General features: G+C 40.0%; 1 protein-coding gene and 1 non-coding gene across 10 annotated transcripts in view; both read left to right on the forward strand.

Annotated features, from left to right (window-relative positions):
- LOC131065756 (polyadenylate-binding protein-interacting protein 4) overlaps positions 1-13,349 on the forward strand; it is a 193,343-nt gene that overhangs the window by 70,733 nt on the left and 109,261 nt on the right. The gene's annotated exons all lie outside the window — the stretch shown is intronic.
- On the forward strand, positions 6,751-6,855 carry LOC131065770 (U6 spliceosomal RNA). Its single transcript, XR_009111468.1, has one exon. It is a non-coding gene; the product is annotated as a U6 spliceosomal RNA (small nuclear RNA).

The raw sequence follows: 13,349 nt of genomic DNA on the forward strand, positions 1-13,349 counted from the left end.
AAGGCAATCGTACAACCGTATATCCCCAGTCCTCTGTCCAGCATCGAAGAATTTACAAGTCAAGAATTTGATTGAGAATCAGTTTGGTCTCGAAGAGGAGTTATGCTTGGAGAATGTGCTGTCACCTTGGTGGTGCAGAATTCACCGCACCCCACATTCAGAGTTCACCTGCTCGCTATGCATAGAAGCAGTCAGTCAAGTCAAAGCCCAATTTGGACTATCGGAAGAACCAGAGGAGAGCATCACCAACAAAGTGTGGAGTGCCTACCTTGCTGCAGACGAGTATAGAAGATCGCAAAATCAATACAGCGCCACACCTTCTGACGATGTTGAGTTGGGGCTATCAAGTGCTGAGCAAGATGAACCAATCAATCAAACCAAGGTAGCAGATGAATTTATTATCCTTGCAACTGATGAGAACAGTGTTCAAGAGGATGATCAAGGGAGCTTTGTGGATCAGCCACAGGTTGAAGAGCAGTTTGCAGCAGCCCCACAAATGGACGATGCTGTCCAAGAGTCAGTTGAGGATGTTTTTGAGAGCCAATCAATCAAAGAGTCTCTGCTGTTTGAGGACGTACTGATAGAAGTACATAAGGCTGCATTGTTCACACGATATGAAGATGCACCAGCAGACGATGCACCCCTCTTTCCTGAGTTCGAGTTCGGTTTTGAGATCAACTGTCAGCTTGCGCCACCCAATGAAAAATCTGATGTTGATTTGCACACTTTGGATGCTATTGAGATGCTGCACCACCAATGGCGTCCTCCTGATACAGCTGCTGAAGCCTTCCCGCCGCCCAAACCACCGTGCAAAACTCTGCATGACTCGGAAACCTGCCAGGTTGTTTCTTTCCCTCCTGCTGTTAATTCTGAAAATTTTCCGTTTAATTTTGAATATTCTGGAAAAACAACCTGTAAATGGATTAACCACGGACCTAATGAACTCCCTCAACTAATAATTTTGCCCAATGTCCTGGTTAAATTCGAGAGTGGCCAATTGAAAATTTTCTTTTCATAATATAAAGACAAACCAGCCAAACTGAGAACTGTTCCCACTGCCTTGTTACTGCTGCATATACTGAGAAATCATCATGGATCAGGAACGCATGCATATAACCTGCCTTTTGTACAATCGGTCTCTTCTTGTACATAGTTAGTTTAGGTTTTTGTTCATTTTCTGTTCTTTTAGCTTAGATTTCCTATGTTCTGCTTTAGTTTAGTTTGCTTTCCATAGTGTAGGTGTCCTTTTGGAAGGGGTTGTCTCCCTGTCAGTTTTTGAAGGGGTTTGTTTGCTCTTCCCAGCTCTGGTGTACGAAGTTAGAAAATGTTTTTCCGGCTCATTTCTTGGATGGCGACTTTGGTAGAGTGCCTAATTGACGGTTGCCCCCGTAGTCAGTCCATTTTGGTTTAAGGCTTAGTTAGTCTAAAAATTTAGTTGCTTAGTGCGTCTTGTCACCAACGTTGTGATCATTGCACTTTTAAACGCTTAAAAACGCTTAAGTCTGTCGTTTTATCAAAGGGAGGTCACTGCAAGTGAAAAAATTCTGAAGCTCTGCTTCAGCGACCACTGTAATGCTCAATCCCACTTTGGCTTCACTGCTTACCAGCCAAGGTGAAAAAGTGTAAATAAAAGAGAAAAATCAAAAGAAAAGAAATTGAAAAGCAAAGAAATATCAAGTTGCTTGGCTTTGGGAATGCAGACACCTTTGTCGATTTTCAACAAGAAAATTTATCGGAAACAGAGCAATCTCTGTGAGCTTACAGGCGATAACTCCGCTGGGGCTATAGACGCTTGCTGGCAGCGGGGCTCTATCCAGGTTGCTTTTGGAGTTAGAGTCGCTCTACGTAACTTGCATTAACTAAACAATGATATCTCAACCTTCTTTAGGCTTGAATGAACTTCACTACACACACTTAATTTCTCAAGGTTGGTGACTTGATTCAGTTTGCGACCTCATTTTTACTTTGAATCTGTCTTTTGTCATTTGGGTTGTTTTGTGGGGTATATACCAGAGATTCTCGGGTTCGATCCGGATAGTCATCCTTGAAATGTCTAGGAACATTTCCCAGCCGAGTCGCCATTTGTTGTGCGAATTGCACACCCATCCCTGTCTTAGATAGGGACCCCCCAATTTGTGCCTTTCTGTCTTTGCGGAAGAGGAAGGGGATTTGAAGGGTCAAGTGCCGCTAAAACCAAATTCAGCCTCTAGGGGCTGTTGTGACGTATTCGCACATCGCCCCATAAATGGGACCCCTGCTTTTTGCTTTATGGGGTTTGTTTTTCTAGTTTTTTTTAAGGTTTTGTCTGTTAGCCTTTGCATGATGAGTGCTGTCAGGGGAGTCGTTGGGATGGCAGGCTCTGCTTGAGCCAGGGTGAGTCAATAGGGCCCCAAAATTAGGGTTTCTTTGAGAGTCTTCCTTAGGGCTTGGTTTTGCTCTTGTTGCTCATTGTGTCTCGCTTGGTGAGTGAATATCATCCTTGAAGGTCTAAGTTAGGTCAAGTTGGTGAGTGATGGAGTCTGGAATGCCATCTTGATCTCCAAATGCCCTGAAATTTGGCTAAGTCTGGAATGTCCAGATCCTGAAATTTGGCTAAGTCTGGAATGTCCTGATCTTGAAATTTGATTGGTGAGTGATGGAGTCTAGAATGCCATCTTGATCTCCAAATGCCCTGAAATTTGGCTAAGTCTGGAATGTCCTGATCCTGAAATTTGGCTAAGTCTGGAATGTCCTGATCCTGAAATTTGACTAAGTCTGGAAAACTGAGGAATCCTCCAAAAACTAGAATTTGCAATATAACTCCTGGAGGTCCGAAACCACTCTCAAAAAATGATCCTTCGGCGAGATCTTGACAAACTCGCCCAAGTGCCCAAGCTCACACTTCTTGAGGAAAAAGTTTAAAATCGCCAAAATGCCCAAAGGGGCGAATTTCGGACCCTGGGGCTAAAATGTGAAAAGGTTCAAAAGTTGCCAAAAGCCCCTAGAGGTTCGAATTTCACTTAAGTCCTCTAATTTTGGACCCTGGGGCTAAAATGTGAAAAGGTTCAAAAGTTGCCAAAAGCCCCCAGAGGTTCGAATTTCACCCAGAGGTCCGAATTTCACTTAAGTCCTCCAATTTCGGACCCTGGGGCCGAAATTTAAAATGTTGGAAAGTTGCAAAAAGCCCCCAAAGGTCCGAATTTCACTTAAGTCCCCCAATTTCGGACCCTGGAGCTGAAATTCGAAAAATGATAAAATTGCAAAAACATCTAAACACTCTGAAATTTGCGAAAAGGGGCTAAAGGTCTGAAATTTACCTTGAGTTTTCGAAAAGGTGGTTAAGGTCCGAGGTTTTTAAAAGAATTTGCAAGGCATGTTAAAAGTCCGAAATTCATAGAAATTGTAGAAAGTGCCTTAAGGTCCGAAGTTTTCTTGAGTTGCAAAACATACGCTAGGGTCCGAAATACCTCTAGTTCGCCGAAAACGCCTTGAAACTCCGAATTTGCAAACATGTTTAATGGTCCGAAATTTCTTCGATTTTCCAAAAGGGGGCTTAGGGTCCAAAGTTTTCTTTAGAGTTGCAAAAAGTGTTCGATGGTCCGAAAATTACACTTCGACTTGCAAAACTCCCCAGGCTCCGAAATATCTCCAATCGCAAAAGCCGGACGCGAAAATCGCAAAGGACGTAATAGTTCTGAAGTTCACGCAGGTCGGGCAAATGCGAAGTATAGGTTTTGGAAGGGCCTCCATATTTGCCAAAGGGTCCGAAGTTGGAAGATAAAACACAGTTGAAATTCCAAAGTCCCCTACTTCGAAATTCACTAGAAAGGGCATGAGTGTTAGGATTTTAAAATTTGCAGGAGCTCTTCAAACCTCCCGAGTCGCACTATAAGAAGTTTTCAAACGCCATAAACCCATTCAAAACGCCAAAGACTCCAAAGGTAAAATCACGCAGAAGTAACGCCCAAACACCATCAAGACCAAGGATTAGATTTCACATTAGAAGAGAAAGGAGAAGCATTTTCAAGATACATCTCACAAAGAGCTTCTCAAGCCAGATGTCGTAATTAAATTTAATATTCATTAAATTAATTAATTAATTTCAAATTAATTTAATGAAGCAAAATTGATCGTTCGCAGGTCGCAGGATGTCATTAGAGAACCAGGAGAAAGACCTGAAACACAAATCGAAGAAGGATTGCAATCAAGGCCAGGTGCTGAAGATTGAAAAAGAAAAAGATGTGGGAACGTGCTGCAGGAGCGTGAGAGCAACCAAACATTGGGAACCGTGCCGCTGAACAAAGATGAAGTCCACCACCGGGACTAAAGACCAAAGAACACTCTGAATGCTTTAAAGTTTATGCCTTCTCGAGAAAAAGCACACAGCTGGGTTTAAGTCCAGAAATTCAGTTTTAAAACTAAACTGCTTTATTGTAAACTGCCTATGGGTCCCGCGCAAGATATTTTTGTGGATAACTATTCCTAACCACCAAGGAGATTGGATAGACCTGAATTAAAGCCAAATAGTGGCAGGTAGTTGAGATAGTTGCTGGTTGGATAACTGAGAATTAATTCGGCATGGGTTAAAGCTGCCAGCTTCTGGAAGGCAGATCAGGACCCTTGGATGCAGTCCATCCTAGCCTTCGATTCAAAATTGTAATATCTATAAAAGGCAGAGGCCTTTCTTTTGTAAAGGGTTAGATAGTTAGATGGTTAGTTAGTTAGAGATTGTTAGATAGTTAGATTTAAGAGTTAGAATAGGTTAGATCTTAGCAGTGGCATAGAGATGCTGCATAAATTGTTGTAATAGGCAGCTGAAATCAATATATAAACATTGATTTGGTGTTTATTGTATTGTTTTCATCCTGTTTGCATGGTTTCTCTCAGCTTTTTAGATAGATCTTTCTATTTTGGGTGTGCAGGTATCTGATAGATTCAGGCTCATACCATTGAGGATATACTGATTGTGTATCCTTTTGTATGGTTAACCTGAGCCTTTAATTGTGCTTAGTTCAATTGCAGGTGTTTGTCTGAGTTGCGCCAGAATTGGGTGCTTAGCTGTGCGTCTCCAGTCTGAAAATCTTCCAAGTCCCTTTGAAGATTGCACCGTTCCTGCAAGGTTGTGAGCTATTCTGGCCAAGCAGGAATTGGTTATGTTGAATCCGTCTACCTGCATACCCGTGTTGTTAGTTTTAGATCTCCTAAGCCTTTCCTTTTGCTCTTTATTGCGTAATCCGAGAATCACAGCAGACCAGTTTGTTGCAAATTGTAAGTCCCCTTGTGTTTCCAGCAAAAACACATCAAACCACTGAGTAGTCCCACAGTCAAGACCTGACAATCAAAACCTTGAGGTCGTCCCCTTTGGTCAAACCAAAAATAGCATTAGGGACTTCCTTATCTCAAGAGAGGATAGGATACTCAACTGGTTATTCTATTCTGCGTTGGCCGTATGGAGTTTGCAGCAATGCGACTTCAGACACATCAACACTACCTCAACCCCAGTTTTTGAGGCTCTCACCAATGCATTGAGATGATAACACTCAAGGTTGAGGTGAGATCTCATCATTTTAGAGTTGCAAAATTATAAGCAAGCTCAGAGGAAGGCTCTTTTATTTGTCACTAGCTCTCCTAGGAAGATCCACCCAAATACCAAGTAAGAATAAGTGAAGTCTTATATCTTGCAAGTCATAATTTACAATGATTAATAAAATATTGTTTATTTGAAAACTCTTGATTTTCTTATTTCTAGGTTCTTGGTTGAAAAATTGGGGTGGAAATACCCTGAATTTCCAAAAGCTAGGCCTCCACATTCTATCTCAACCTTCTAGTGCTTTTGTCTATGAGCACAGTTGGTGTTTGTTTGATGCCATTCACTTGAAGAAGCATAATAAATTGACTCAACAATGTCTCAATGACCTTGTTTTTGTGTAATACAACCTTTTGCTTCACATAAAGAAAGGCAGAGAACGAATCAAAGTAGCCTATTAATTTGAATTGTATTAATCCTTTAGTGGTTAGACTATGTAGGATGATGAGCCATTCTTGTTTATAGAAGACGAGATTGCTGATTTTGTGGTAGGCTATGGAGGATGTGTCCGTAGTAAAAGCAAGGAAGATTGGATTGTCATTGGATAACATTGATGTGGCAAAGGAGTCATTGCCATCTAGTAATAGGGTGGAGACACAAGCACAATCTTCTAGGTCAAGCGGGTAGTTGCAATTGAGGACTAGACCGTCTACCCTCAATTTTCACTAGAACAAGAGGAAATTGCAAAAACTTGTAATTTTTAACTTGCCTAAATATGTAACTTATGATGATTTTCAAAGACAATCATCATAAATTTTTAATAGTTATTAGCTAGCTATTGTATATTTCTCTCCATTAATACTTGTTTGTCTTTTAACCATACTACATGAATTATCTGTTTGCATGAATTTTCTCAATCCCTCTAGGTTAGCAAGAATTGTGGCTACGATACCACTATTAATGAATTGGACTATTTTGTATATATGTTTATAATTGTTTGATGGAATGCTACAGGAAGAATTCCTTTGTTTTGAAGTAAATATTTAAATGTCTGATAAAATGCAGGGATTTGTACAACATTTTAATTTACTCAACTTTAATTATCATTTATTGCACGTGGAACTAAATCATTTCTCTACTTTTTCAAGGTAAAAGATAATGCTCTAACCTCAAATAGTCGATCTATTCAAATGGTTCATTTGGTCATTGTTGACAAGTAATTGTAATATTTCCATAGTAACAATGCTGAGTAATAGAAGCATCCAATACAATTGGAATGATACAAAGAAGATTAGCATGGCCACTATGAAAGGATGGCATGCGAAAATTGAGAAATGTGTTGTGACCATTTCACACATCGCCCCATTGCAAATGGGGACCCCTGCTTTTTGCTTTTCTAGGGTTTGTTTTCTAGGTCTTTTAGGGTTTTGTCAGTTAGCCTTTGCATTTTGAGTGTCGCCAAGGGGATCACCTAGATAGCAGGTTCTGCTTGAGTGAGGTCAAGTTGATAAGTGATGAAGTCTGAAAGTCCTGATCTTGAAATTTGGCTAAGTCTGAAAGTCCTGATCCTGAAATTTGGCTAAGTCTGAAAGTCCTGATCCTGAGATTTGGCTAAGTCTGGAATGTCCTTATCTTGAAATTTGACTAAGTCTGAAAACTGAAAAACCTCCAAAAACTAGATTTTGCAATATAACTCCTGGAGGTCTGAAACCACTCTCAAACATCCTGAAAGTATATATGGAATATAACTTAAAGTATAAGTGATTAAATGTTATATTCCATAAAATTATCCTGACAGAGAGTTCAAAAAGTCAAATTTCGCTCCTGACCCTCAGAGAGGGCCCACAGCGAAAAATCGCCCCTGACCCTCAGAGAGGGCCCAGGGCGAGATTTTGATTTCCTTCATTTTGCAATGAAAAGAGACCAAGTTTTGATCATAAATGGAAAATAAATGACTTTCTCCACCCGCCTGAAGATGTTTTGACTTGAACTAATGAAGGACCTTGTTGAAAATAGAAAAATCGCTCCTGACCCTTAGAGAGGGCCCACAGCGAGAAATCTTATAAGGGTCATTGCTAGCCTTATTTGGTCGATGTGAGAGGTCAAAAGCATGGTGAAGGATAGAATGAGCATAATGAAGTATCCAGACTTGATCAAAGATGATAAATTGAAGGAGTTTTGCCCAGGAAAGGAAAAATCGCTCCTGACCCTCAGAGAAGGCCCACAACGATTTTCTTTGTGTGCACATTTTTGGACCTTTCTTGGACATGAATTTTTATTCATAGCAAAGAACAAGACGATATCTCCCTTGGCAAAGTGATTTTTAGATGAAAAGTGAAACATTTTGGTCCAGGTAGCAAAAATCGCTCCTGACCCTCAGAGAGGGTCCACAGTGAGATTTTCAAATATGCATTATTCTTACAAGATCAAAGTGATTTTATGATTGGAAGGGATGAAGGAAAGCATGTTCTATCCGTTGAATATAATTTGGAGGATCAACACAAGAAGAAATCAACCCAAAATGAAAAAGTCGCTCCTGACCGTCACTGAAGGTCCACAGCGAAAAATTGCTCCGGACCCTCAGAGAGGGCCCACAACGAGAAACCTAAAATGGGAATTTTTCATCCAAGTTTGAGGAAGGCTAAGGTTAGGCATGGGTTTGAAACGATTTTTGAAAAGCCTTGAAGTGAAAAGAAATCGTTGAGAATCAAAATTTTGAAGGCAATTACAAAAATCGCTACCGACCCTCAGAGAGGGCCCATAGCGATTTTCTAGTTTTCTCTCCTTGGTTTGAAGAATTGAGATAAAATCTTGCTTGGACAGGAGGAGAACGTGATGTGTTATGCCTTGGAGGTGATTTGAAGATTAAAAGATAAAGGAATTTGCCTAAAACCCAAAAGTCGCTCCTGACCCTCACTGAAGGCCCATAGCGAGATTTTCAAAAAATGCATGTTTTCTTCAAAATGGTGCTAAGGCAAGGTTAGGATAAGGAGAAAAGACCTCCAAGAACAGGATGAATATTATTTTGCCTTTGAAACTTGATGATTTTTGTCAGAAAATAAAAAATCGCTCCTAACCCTCAGAGAGGGCCCACAGCGAAAAATCGCTCCTGACCCTCAGAGAGGGCCCAGAGCGAAATTATTGAAAATCCTCATTCTACCTTGCAACAACAAAGCGAGTTTGGATGAGATGGATGAAGGAAGAACATTGCCAAGTGATGAATGAAGATTCAATGAAAAATGGTAGATAATCAAGCTTAAAATCAAAAAGTCGCTCCTGACCCTCAGAGAGGGCCCATAGCGATTTTTCAGGATCCTCTCCTTTGTTTGAAGAATTGAGACCACATCTTGTGTGGATAGGAAGAAGAGATGATATTTTATGTCTTGGAAGCAATTTGGAATCCAAAAGATGAAGGATTAAGAGCAAGATTGAAAAATCGCTCCTGACCTTCACCGAAGGTCTAGGGCGAAATTGGTGATATCCTTCATTTTTACATTATTGAGCGTTGATATTCCTTAAAATCCTCAAAATTGCTCACTTTGAAGCCTTTGGAAAGATTAAATCAAATTCGCATTAAATTAAAGGCATTTTAATTTAATAAATTAATTTTTAGGCCTTGAAATAATAAAAAATCCACCTTGGAGGCATTAAAATTAATTTTCAAATTTTAAATGAAGGTGAGCGCTCAAATACATTTATTTGCTTTTACAAGCAAGTCGGCCTTCTTTTAAAGGGGATTTTATTTCATTTTCATTTCCTTTTTGTCAAGTCGGCCTCAACAGGAACCAAGGTGAGCGCTCTATAAGAGAGGGGTTTTGTTTCACATTTTAAATCATTCAATCATTTCCTTAAGTGCGAAATTGGAGGGCTAATTGGAGGAGCGAAATCTAGCTTGCTTGGAGCAAATTTCTTCTAAGTGTTGAAGATTAAAGAGGGTGGAGCCTATTCTTTTTGAAGCTAGAGGAGGCGCAATTCATCCAAGGAAGAATTTTGATTTAAATTTTGCCTAGTAAAATCCATTTTTTGCATCATTTCTTAGAGTTTAATACTCAAGAGGAGGTATGGCAAAATTATCTTGACAACCTTGTTTAAGGTTTGATTTTTAGACATTTGTTTTGGAAAAATCTAAGTATTGCATGGTTAATTAGGAAATGATAACTCAAGATTTATCATGAAGTTTCCTAATTAAAATCTTAAATCTTCCTTTTAAGTTTAATTTCTAGACTTCAAGATATATTACTAATTTTGAAATGTTGTGTAGGTATCAAGATGGCGACTCCAAAGTCTGGAGGATCTACAAGTCGGCAGGCTCTCATTAGAGAAGATCTGGTCCAAGACAAAGATGATCTCCTCCAGCTCAGTATCATCAAAGAAGATCAAGCAAGGATAAGGATGGCCTTCTTCGGTCAAGCATCATCATGACTAACTTCTTCCAATCCAGCATTCCAAGGCAAGGTACATCAATCATCCTGCACATCAAAGACAGAATAAGTTAGAGCAAGGGTTCGTTGAAGAAGCAGATAGTTCCAGAAGAGTTAATTAAAGCTAGCTTCTTAGCATCACCAAATTGGATATCAAATCGACATCAACGAATGTCAAACGAGGTGGCATCCTAGTCATCACTCCTCCAATTAGATTGGTCCACCTCAGCGTGTCTAGATTCAATGTACCTAACTCATGGGAGGTGGCACAAACTTCGATGTACCTACCCCAGCTATCCATTGGTCGAATTTTCCAGAGAAGACATGTGTCCTAAGGATGTAATTTTATCATTGGTCAAGCATTAAATGTTATGTAATGGTTGTAACAAACCCTAATTAGGGTTTTCATTGTTGAATCTTGGCCATTGATCTCAAATTCATTTGAGCCATCGAATTGTATTATGGGCACTATATAAGCCCCGACTCTTCATTTTGTAAAGGCAGTTAGAAAGGAGTTAGAAGATAGGGAGTGAATAGTTAGAATAGTGAATTAGTCAGTTGATAGAATAGCAATTAGAGTAGAGTAGAGAGAGAAGGCAAAGATTGTTGCCAAGATGTTGTTGTAAAAGACTTGTAAAACTTCATTGAAGAAATGGTGAAATTTATGGGTCGATTCAACAATTTGCATGGTCTCTATACTTCTCATATTTGATTTCATGTTATTAGATGAGTGGAAGAAATGTGTTTGATTGATGGTGAAATTCGTATATCCATACTACTAGCAGTTTGTTGATTGCAGACTTGCCTTGTGTAGTCAACTGGAATCATTCAGCTTAAGCTTAACTTCAATTGTCGCTTCTTCATTGATATGCATCAGCCTGATGGTGTCTATGCCTGTAGTGATGATTTGAACATCATAAAGCTTTCCTTCGAAGATCGCACTAACCTTGTGGAGATGGTCCTGTGATGTCAAAACAAGACTTAGTTAGAATTTCATCAAAGATCATTCATTGCTCCTACATTCTTAGTATCAGAATTAGATCCTTTCCTCACCCTCATCTTTTTTCCTTTTTTCAAATCAAAGCTAGTAAAAACCTGTGTTCCAGCAATATTCAAAGCAAATCAGACGTTCAGTCATCAAGTGCAAGTCCCCTTGTGATTCCAGCAAATCGCATCATACCACAGAGAGCTTATCCACACGTAGAGATCCTACAACGAAGAACCTTGAAGTCATCCTGATTGATCCTTTTCATGATATCTTCAGCATTCAGAGACTTTATTCAAGAGAGGATAAGGTACCCTTTAGGTATTTTATTCTGTGTTTGGTCGTGTACAAAATACACATCAACAAAATGGTCCAAACATTTTTTACCTTGTATAGGAAAAGGACTAAAATGCAGAAGTCAATTTGATTAGGCGGTCTATCCCATAGTCTATTTTAAGCCTCATGGATATTAAAATTTCTTCTTTCTTTCTCCTTATGCTATTGTGATGTCCCTGATATAATTAAATAATAAATCTAATTACTTTATTGTAAGGCCCCAAATTTAATAACAAATCTTTCAGGCCCTTTTATTTAATTAGATTAGGCAAGTTTTGGTTGGTTGTGTCGGCCCGTTTGTAACCCTTCAGGAAGTTTCTCGGAGCCCATATATATGGCCGTGTTAGTCATTGTTGTAGGTAGGCGAATTTTGATATTTTTCTCTCTTGTGCGAATTCCTGTTGGAGTTCTGGTATCCGCCATTTCGGAGGTGAAAGACCCTCCCTATTTGGTTTTTGCAGTTTCGGTGGGATTCACCCCTCACCCTATTCTGTTCTGTGTTCTTGTTCCGGATCTGGCAAATATTGAATCTCATCATTGTTACTTCTCCAGTTGCATATTTGTTAATCTGACTTACATGCATAAAGGATTCCTAATATTCAAAATTTATCACTCAATACACTTGCGGGAGACTAACCCCTTCACAGGTTGAAGTCCACCGTACCCCCCCCTCACTGTACGGTTACACTCCCTCCTCACCACCGTATGGCCTACTTCCACACAACTGTACGAACAATCTCACACTACCGTACGACTTGTCTTGGCACCCCGGTACGGTCTATCCTGGCACCACCATACAACCTTCTCGACATTACCGTACGCCCCTCTCTTGACAATCGTACGCCCAGTCTCATTCCCAGTATGACCTTTGCTCAAACACTCGTACGACCCTGCTCCAACACCACCGTACACCCTTGCCTCCTCTGCCAGTTACACTGTACCGTCAGGGAACATTACAGTGGTATCAGAGCTTGTGATCTTGCCAGCCTGTCGTGTAGTGGATGCAAGTGTACACCAGAAGGAGGTACCGTTCGGCCGATCGAATGGGGGAACCACAGGATCCTGCAAGAGAAGTCATGGCACTATTAAGGGAGCTAACCAAAAGCCAAGTTCAGCTCAACGACACCTTAACCAGAGGAGAGCAATGACAACAAATCATGGAGGAAACCTTACGACAATTGGCCTTGGGAAAAACGAATGGAGAACAGAATGGGCAGGGCGATGATTTGGTCACGGGAAGGTCAAACGTCCAACTCTCACATTCACGACCGCTGATGCCGACTTTTCCTCAGAAATCAGAAGCGCCACGTGGGGAGCACGAGCCCACCTTTCAGGAGATGCAAGCACAGTTGAACCAAGATTGGAGGGATGCAAGTCTCGAGGGGGACATATCCTTCAAGGATTATATGGGCTCCGGGAAACTTCCCGAAGGGTTACAAACGGGCCGACACAACCAACCAAAACTTGCCTAATCTAATTAAATAAAAGGGCCCGAAAGATTTGTTATTAAATTTGGGGCCTTACAATAAAGTAATTAGATTTATTATTTAATTATATCGGGGACATCACAGCTATTGCATCTATCTACTTGTTGGTGATCACTAGAATTTTCTAGCCACTGACATCATAGGTTTCCAGACCTCTTCCTTTTATTGCTGCAAATAATATTTTTGAATACGTTATTTGTGATGTCCCCATCCTTGACCTAGAAAGAACAAACAATAAAATACTCTTGTGGTCAAGGAATGGCAAACCTTGAGCACCTAAAGCTAGTTTGTAGGAAGTTAGAAGTAAAATGTACATAGCAAATTAAATATCTAGAGTAATAAGATATCCAGAAAATCATGAAGTCTTATAAATAAGACAATTTTTCTTAGTATGTGGATGAGTCAAGATCCAAGAGGAAGATATCTCCATCAACTATCATCAAGCTTTGAACAATTAAGTGATCATGAGCATGGAATAAGAACATTATCGATCATCATTATTGGTGATAGAATGGATAGATCGACTAAGTATGAGAAGAGAAGAAGATAACATCAAAACAAACATTGATTCAACATATGGATGAAGTCTTTGTATGCATCGAAGAAGGTGCTGA

The sequence above is a fragment of the Cryptomeria japonica genome, chromosome 7, assembly GCF_030272615.1.
Source record: "Cryptomeria japonica chromosome 7, Sugi_1.0, whole genome shotgun sequence".
Lineage (NCBI taxonomy): Eukaryota > Viridiplantae > Streptophyta > Pinopsida > Cupressales > Cupressaceae > Cryptomeria > Cryptomeria japonica.